Source organism: Ovis aries, chromosome 18 (genome assembly GCF_016772045.2).
Source record: "Ovis aries strain OAR_USU_Benz2616 breed Rambouillet chromosome 18, ARS-UI_Ramb_v3.0, whole genome shotgun sequence".
Lineage (NCBI taxonomy): Eukaryota > Metazoa > Chordata > Mammalia > Artiodactyla > Bovidae > Ovis > Ovis aries.
In genome coordinates this window covers 20,718,611-20,727,144 of record NC_056071.1, presented here as the reverse complement: position 1 = coordinate 20,727,144, position 8,534 = coordinate 20,718,611, and the positions used below count along the sequence as shown (strand labels likewise).

The 8,534-nt window shown below is 53.6% G+C and overlaps 1 protein-coding gene across 4 annotated transcripts in view; it reads right to left on the bottom strand.

Moving 5' to 3' along the window:
- Window positions 1-1,991, bottom strand: part of ZNF710 (zinc finger protein 710) — a 74,786-nt gene extending 72,795 nt beyond the window's left edge. Inside the window, exon 1 of one of the 4 annotated variants that reach the window (XM_027957074.3) lies at window positions 1,887-1,991. The gene's annotated coding sequence lies outside the window, so the exon portion shown is untranslated. Of the gene's footprint in view, window positions 1-394; window positions 1,323-1,886 lie in introns of those variants that run through there. The other 3 variants (XM_042235086.1, XM_042235087.2, XM_060401649.1) reach the window with 3 other exon arrangements.
- Window positions 1,992-8,534: the final 6,543 nt, after the last annotated feature.

The following is an 8,534-nucleotide window of genomic DNA, read 5'->3' as shown; positions in this document are numbered from 1 at the left end:
GCAGGTTACCAGAACACTAGCACCACTAGAGCTACAGGTGACCAATTAGAGGTCCTGTTCCCAGACTGGCAGGTGCCTGGCACACAGTGACGTGGCTGGAGGGTCAGCTGACAAAACCACCACGAAAGTTCTAAAGACTAATATTTGCTTTAAACGAGAAAGGGACTACCATACTACCATAGTCTCAAAAATCAAAACCAGACAGGCCCATGGCTTTGATCACAAATACTAAGAATGCCTTTTCTAAAGTCTAAAGACAATTAGGAGCGGCTCACCTCCCCTCCCCCACCTGGCCCGGCGGGTCCCTTGAAGGCCCCTGGTCTCCAGGCAAAACCAGGGATGCAGGCCCCAGGCCCTCTGCTTGGCAGAAATGAACTTTGACTGTTTTACTTACACGTGTACAAAGGCAGCACTGAAAGACCAGCTTCGAAGTTGGCTGGGTGACCCCCACAGTTCAAAGTCCCTCTCCACACACCTGTGGGGTAATCTTGTGAGCTTCCCCGGCGCCCTCCGTAACTGGCTATATCCCCTCCAGGTCTACGCCGGCTGGGAGTTTCCATTTTGCACAGAAATCAAGGCGTTCTGGGTGCCCTTAGCACTTAGGGAGACCGGCCCGCAGCTCTAGGGTGGGCTTCCAGGCGGGTCCCTCATTGGACCGCTCAGACCGGGAAAGGACCAGCACCTCGTAGTGACCCTGTGAAAACGCATCCGGGCTCCGAGTACGCCTTGCCCGATCCCTCGCAGAACTAAGAGATACATTAATGATCGTTTCGGGTTAGTTAAAACCCACGCAAGCACCTCCCTGGCCTCTTAAATCTTCCCAAACTACAGCACAGACTGAAGGGAAGCAGTTGCAGCGACCATAAAAGTCATCTTAAAAGGCAAGTTGGAAAAAAAAAACCCGATACGCACTAGTTAGCAAGTCCGTGGTTAGGGGGGCGGTGGCACCAGGGCCGGATCTGTGGGCTCTGCACGCTGGCTGGGGCTGTCCCGTCGGTCCCCAAGTCCCCAGCGCCCACCTGGCAGCCTCGGGGGGCCCCCAATCTGACGCCAGCGATCACACCCCACAGCTCTGTCCAATTAGGAAAATGACCGCGAGGAGACGGAGAAGGGTGGGCGACGAGGAAGGGGAACCGAGACCGACCAAGGAGGGCCGTGGGGACCCGGCCGGACGGCGAGCGCTTTCAACAGGTCCCCGGCCCCGAGGTGGGGGGGCGCGTGGCGGCCCCGGGGGGGCGCCCCCCGGCGGCGCGCCCGGCCCTCCCCCACCCCGGACAGCGGGGACGCGCAGCCACCCCACTCGCCCGGAGAATAAAGTTTGTGGGCAGCGGCGGGGCGGGGCGGCGCGGCGAGGGGGTGAAACTTTGAGTCCCGGGCGGGCGGCGGGGGGAGCGCACCGGGCGCCGGGACACCCACGTGCGGGCCCGCGAGCCGCCGCCGCCGCCGCCGGGCCTCCCGCCCCGCCGCCACCGCCGCCGCGCTTTCCTTTCATTTTTGCTTCTCTCTCTCCCCTCCCTTTCTCTCTCTTCCTCTCTCTCTCTCTCATTCGCGCGCTCTCCTCGCTCTCGCCCGCTTTCGCTCGCCCGCTCCCTCATTCCCTTCCCCCTCTACACCCCCCTCCCTCCCTCCCTCCAGACGCCATCTCTCTCTCTTTCCCCGGCTCTCCCTCTCTCCCTTCAGCTCTCCGGCATGAGGGAATGTGGAAGTGAAAGGAAAAGACGACATGTTTGCAGCGCGGCGAGGGCCTGCGCGCCGCCGTCCCCGGGGAGAGGCGGGGGGCGGGTCGGCCGCGGCCGCAGCGACCCACCCCCGCGCCCCCCGCGCCCCCGCCGGCGCGCCGCCCGGGGCTGCGGGGCTGGGGGCCGGGGGCCGCGCGGGACACTCACCCTGGGTCCGGGCGCGGCTCCTGCGCTGGGGCCCGTGGCGGGCCGGGGCCGGGGGGCTCCTGGCTGCCCACCGCCCGGGCTGCTGCTGCGCGCCCGCCGCCCGCCTCCACGCGCGCCCGCCGCCTGCTCCTGCCGCCCTCCCTCCGGCTCCTCTCTTTCTCTCTCTCTCTCCCCCTCTCTCTCCCTCTCCTCTCTCTCTCTCTCTCGCTCGCTCGCTCTCTCTCCCTCCCTGGAAGAAGGGAATGAGGCAGGGCTGACGTGAAGGGATGCAAAACAGCTCCTCCTAACCCAGCTCGCGGAGGAAGAGAAAGACAGAAAAGCAGCCCTTTTATCTCTCTTTTGTTTTCTCACTTCCTTCCACCCCCCCCAACACCCCCCTCTTGTCAGCCCAAGTTTTCTTTTCTCTTTCTACCGCAGAGAGGGTTTTTCTTCCTTTCTTTCTCTTTCTTTCGGTTCAACTCTCCCACTCAAATTGAAAGCCTGGAGGGGTTTCTCTCTTTCTTTTTTTTCCCCTTCCCTCTTTTCTTCCTTCTTCCTCCTTATTTCTCTAAAAGGGTTTTGTTTGCTGTGGGAGTTTCGTTTGAGAATCAAGTCACGCCTTTTTTCCTCCTTTTCTTTCTCTCTCTCTTTTTTTTTTTTCTCCTCAGCAGAAAAGGGGAACAAAGATTAACTGAAGCGGGGAGAGGGGGAGCATAAGAACCTCGCATGGAAATGGGGGGCCCGGTCCTGCCTGGCACAAAGGGGGCCAGGGGACGCCCCCTCCCCCGTGGGAAGCATGGGACGTCCTCCCGAGAGGAGTCGGTGGGGGTTGGGGGGACGCAGCCGCGGGTGCTGGGTGCGGGTTCCTTCCGAAGTGCGGGCGGGGGCCTCCGAGTCCGCCCCTCCCCAGCCAGAGGTGGAAGGTTGGGTGTGTTCTTCACTTATGTATTTTTAAAGTAGGCAGATGGGCTTGGAACAAACATCCCCGCAGAGCACTGAACTGTAAAAAGCCTTTGAACAGCTGTTTGCAGAGCCCTGGACGTCCAGACTCGAGGGAGCGGGGAGTACTGCGAGCGCCTGAGCCGGGGTGGGGTAGGGGCTCGGAAGAGCCGCTGGGATCCGGCCCCCGCAGGCTCGCCCATCGCAGAACCTGGGCCTCCGCCCCCGGGCGCGCTGCTGGGGGGCGCCGAGGCGTGGCCGTTGGCCGTGCGGGGGTCGGGCCCCCGGCTCCTCCCTGCAGGGCCGCGGGGCTTGGCGCAGCTTTGCCTTCCCCCGGCTCCTGACCGGCCTCTAACATCCAGCCGCTTCTCCACTCTGAGCCCTCGGACCGAACGCGGCAGAGACCCCACGAAGGGTCAATTATTCATGGGGCGCCTGGGCGTGTTCCTAAGAACCTGCTCTGCCTTCTTCTCCAGAGAAGTGGGGAAAAGGAAGGGGAAAAGTTCCCAGAGCAAACTTGGGCCACATGTCTCTTTTGCCCAACTAAGTGTTGAGCACCTGCTGGATGCCTGGCCCTTGGACTGGGGGCTGCTGCCAGGGGCTGGGGAGAAGCGTGAGTCTCCATGGGCCCCCCACGTTTCCGCAGGAAACAATGCGAGAGAAGGCTGCGGCTCCGGACCAGGTCACCGGGAGGAAGGAGAGCCTGGATCCTCTCCCCTCCCTCCGCTCTTCCTTCCCCTTCTCTTCCTTCCTCCCGGCTGCGTCTCCTTGGCTCCACCCCTTCTCCTCATCAATTCCTCCCACACTTCCCTGCTCTCCCTGGCTTTTCACTGGAGGGTCCCTTCTCCCAGCGAGGAGCAGATGCTGAGCCCCATTGTCTCCCCCCCCCCGCCCCCCACTCACACACAGGACCTGCCACTCTGCACCCCTCCCCCCAGCCGGCAGGCCTGGGCCTTTAGACACTGGAGCCCCAAGGCCACTGCCCCTCACCCCACCCTGAACCAGCTCCCGGTGCTGTGAGCAATGACTCCAGTCACTCAGAACATGATTTGTTTCTGACTGGGAGTGAGAAAACAGTAGCCTGGGACTTGCTTTAGCAAGGAGGACTGCGTGGTTTTTAATATCACGGCAACTGAGCCCTGGATGACCCCAGAGCATCCATCCCCCACCCATTCTGCCTTCTTAATGGGGTGTCCAGGGAGCCACATTTCTGTCATCTTAAAATCTGCTTAGTGCACCTAAATTATTTCCTCCAAATAAAACAAACAGCACTGACAGTGGAGCATTTGGGTAACCCATGCTGACTGAATACCTAGTCTGCCCACTCCATGCTGGGTGCTAAGGACCTAACAACCATCCGTGCCTGTGGTCGTCACTTAGGCTTTAGACTGGCAGGGGAAGAAACCAGAAGACAGGCAACCACAGTGCTGCATGTTACACATAAGGATGAACCAAGGAAGCACCTAGGAAAGCGGTGCTTGGACTAGGATGGTCAGGAATGGCTCCTGGAGGAAGTTATGTCCAGATGTCTAGGTAAACGCATGTGATGGCACAGCCTGTCTGAAGATGCCAAGGCAAGAGAGCACATTCTTCTGGATTCTTGGAGCCTCCACAAATACTGGCTGCAGTGGAGAGTACAGTGGCAGAGCAGGGACACACGGGTGTCAGAGCACGAGTTGGGCAGGGGCAGGATAGCAGGGAGATTTTAAAACTTTCGCCTCTCCCACTTGCTCACCATGAACTTGGGGGGTTAATAGCCTTAGTTCCCATCTTTGTAAGATGAGGGTAAGAAGACCTATGGGCTTCCCTGGTGGCTCAATCAGAATCCTCCTGCAATGCAGGGGACTGTCTGGGTTCGATCCCTGGGTTGGGAAGATCCCCTGGAGAAGGAAATGGCAATCCACTCCAGTATTCTTGCCTGGGAAATCCCATGGAACGAAGGAGGCTGGTGGGCTTCAGTCCATGGGGTCTGAAAAGTTGAACACAACTGAGCGATTAAACCACCAAGAAGACCTATGGGCCGCAGAAACAGTGTTTTATGTTTAAGGGTCCAGGTTGACTTGCTGCATATTCCTGGGTCAATTGACCTCTCTGAATGTAAATTTTCTCATCTGTAAAATGGGGTAAAAACAACTGACTCACAGGGTTTCTGTGAGGCTTAAAAAAGCCTGTGCCCAGCTCAGCATCTGGGACATAAGCTCCAATACATGATAGCTTTTATTCATTGTCATTATGTGTTAGGGAGTGACGGGAGGTGCTCTTACTAACTGAAGATTTATGTTAAGGGTTGAAACTTGAGTGAGTCACCATACCTGAAATGTGATGAACTGGCTGTGGAGAGAGCATTCCTTCAGAGATGCCCTGTGTCCTCATGGGTGGCTGGGAATGGGGATCACCTACAGCCAACCAGGATGGCCAGGGTGTCAACTCAGGAATGAGACCAGAATGTGACAACTGTGGTTACCAAGGCCTGGCCTGATGGGTGGAGATGTCGCCTGCCTGAAGAGCAAATAGGAACAGAGGAGAGTGGGCCTTGTAAAATCCCAGCGAGCCCCTAGGAGTAGGTGCCTGGCTGTCTGCTCAGTGGAGAAAAGTGGACTGAGAAGTTCACACTGGGGAGAAGGGAGGGGGAGAGAGCGATCTTTGACTCCTCTAGAGCCCACATTAAGTCTCTTGAAACCTCTTAGTCCTTTGCTTGCGTTCCTCATTCTCCAGGCAACCTGCAAATGAACTTGGCATCAGCAGCCTGCCCCCTGGATCCAGGCAGACACCAGGGTTCCAGTTCCTGCGTCGTAAACCTTTTGCACTTCTACTGTTTCTTTATGACACAAGTTCATTGTGAGAGAATTTGATAACCAGCTAAGCAAACCTGAAAAAGAACTCCTGTAGAGACATTACAGTTTGGTATATAACCTTGGACATTTTATAGGCACACATCTGCACATAAATGCATAGTAATAAAACTATGCAAAGTAAATATTGTTAACCAGATGAATGACTATACATGTCAACATATTATTTTAGGAAAATTAACAAAAATGACATAATGTTATTCCTACCAATAGCAACCACTTTTACTTGATAATATGTCACAGATATCTCCCCCTGTCTGTAAACATCCATTGTCATTCTTAACAAATGGCATCGTCCCATAGCATGTGTTTATATTACTTGTTTAAAAATAAAGCACTGGACTGGCGGGATATTCCCAACTTTCCACTTTTATGGACCTGCTGTGATAAACATACTATACAGGCAGTCACCTGTGTGCCAGATAAATGTCATATTCTGGTCATCATTTTATAGCTGAGGAGACCGAGGCACAGAAAAGTTTAAAAGCTTTCCAAGAAAAAAACCTTTCCAAGGTCACAGCTATGGAGTGACTGAGCCAGAATTTGCAGCCAGAGTTTCTAGGTGGGAGTTCCTTTCAACATCTCTGTTTTCTTCTTTTCTTTCGCATATCCCCTCCTCATGTGTATGTATGTGCGTGTTAGTCTCTCAGTCATGCCTGACTCTGTGACCCCATGGACTGTAGCCCACCAGGCTCTTCTGTCCATGGGATTCTTCAGGATTCTCTGGAGGGGGTAGCCATTCCCTTCTCCAGGGGATCTTCCCGACCCAGGGATCAAAGCAGCGTCTCCTGCATTGCAGGTGGATTCTTTTACTGTCTGAGCTGCCAGGGAAGCCCATCCGCCCCTGATACTTCCCCCTTTTCTCTCCCAGATCACCTCCCTGCAAGAACCTGTCCGGGCAGTGACCCACTTCCTTCTTTGACACCTGAGTAGCTTCGGTAATGGCCATCTCCTGAGATTGTGGGCAGGCATGAAAGCAGGTGATGCATGACGCGTGACGCGTGATACTTCATTTGGTAAACGGTGAAGCCTGTGTGAATGACCATGAGGAAAGTACTCGCAAGGGCCTACACTCACAGACAGCATCACCTTTAGTCCCCTGATCCTCTCAAACCCAGAAAGGAAGCCTTCAGATTCACTCACACGAGAGAGAAAGAAATCAGCTGTTCCGATGCAGAAGCAGTAAAGGAAGCCTCCCCTGGGCTTTTCAGGAGCCCCATGGCTGGAATGGGAGGGAATATTTGTTAGTATAAGGTTTATTATTGGGAGGATGCAGTCATGTCACAGACCTTCAAGAATGTTCATAACCATCTCTGAAATCTCTGAAAATCTGAGGAATCTAGTAAGCCAAATAAAGGGATGAAACACAGCTCTTCAGTGTTCCAATTGACATATTCACCAGAGTAACTGCTGGGAGATCAGCAGATGATTATTAAAATTTGTTGTTTCATTGGCAGAACCAAACAAACATTAAAAATTTATATCAAGGACTTCCCTGGTGGTCCAGTGGCTAAAGCTTCGTGCTCCTAATAAAGGGGGCCTGGATTCCATCCCTGTTCACCGAGGATGATACCACATGCCGCGACTAAAAGATCCTGCATGCCACCACTAAGACCCGTACAGCCAGATAAAGAAATATTTTTATAAATACTATATATCTTTTTGCCTTTTCATACTGTTCATGGGGTTCTCAAGCAAGAATGCTGAGGTGGTTTGCCATTCTCTTCTCCAGTGGACCACGTTTTGTCAGAACTCTCTCCATCATGACCAGTCCCTTGAACTGAAAGGAGATCAAAGCCGTCAGTCTTAAGGAAATCAACCTTGAATATTCATTGGAAGGACTGATGCTGAAAAGACCCTGATGCTGGGAAAGACTGAAAGGCAGGAAGAGAAGGGGATGAGAGAGGATGAGATGGTTGGATGACATCACTGACTCAATGGACGTGAGTTTGAGCCAGCTCTGGGAAATGGTGAAGAACAGGGAAGCCTGGTGTGCTACAGCTCATGGGATCACAAAGAGTTGGTCACAACTGAGCAGCTGAATAATATATATGTGTATATACATATGTATATATCAGTGACTTTGCAATGTCTAATATTCGGTTTTGAGAATCAAACCTCGCCACTGGATGGATTCCAGTCAATAGAAGATGCAGGACCCTGAGGACGGATCTTCAAGGGGTTTCAGAGAGCAGAAGCAAACCTTGAATTCCTGAAAGAGTGGGATGTAGGAGATGGCAGGAGGACCAGAGCTGGAGAGTCACTGAGAACCAAGTCAGGGACCAGAGTCCTACAGAAGTTGTACTGGGCAGCAGCTCAAAATTCCCAGAAGTGTAGTGGCAATTTAGGGAGACTCAGGGGGGACCTCCCTGGTAGCTCAGCTGGTAAAGAATCCTTCTGCAATGCAGGAGACCCTGGTTCAGTTCCTGGGTTAGGAAGATCCCATGAAGAACGGATAGGCTATACCCACTGCAGTATTCTGGCCTGGAGAATTCCATGGACTGTATAGTTCATGAGGTCTCAAAGAGTCGGACACGGCTACACGGCTAAACAGCTTTCAGGGTTTGTAAGAAAAACCCAAAGAAAGCAAGTCTTTGTAGCTAGATAGATGGGGTAAGCGTCTGACCTTTGTGTGAAACTTCCCATCCCCCTTATGACCAAGGGTGCATAGTTGTGTGGCTTTATTCCCATCATTGTTTGGACCAGTAAATTAACTGGCCTTATTTGCATAAATATAAGACTAAAAATAAGCTAAAAGAAACATGGGCCACCTACCATAAACAGGAAACTGCTAGCTTCACTAAACAGTTAAAAACACATAAATACATAAAAACCACAATGATGACATGTATTGCTATGAGAAGGCTGATGGATCAAA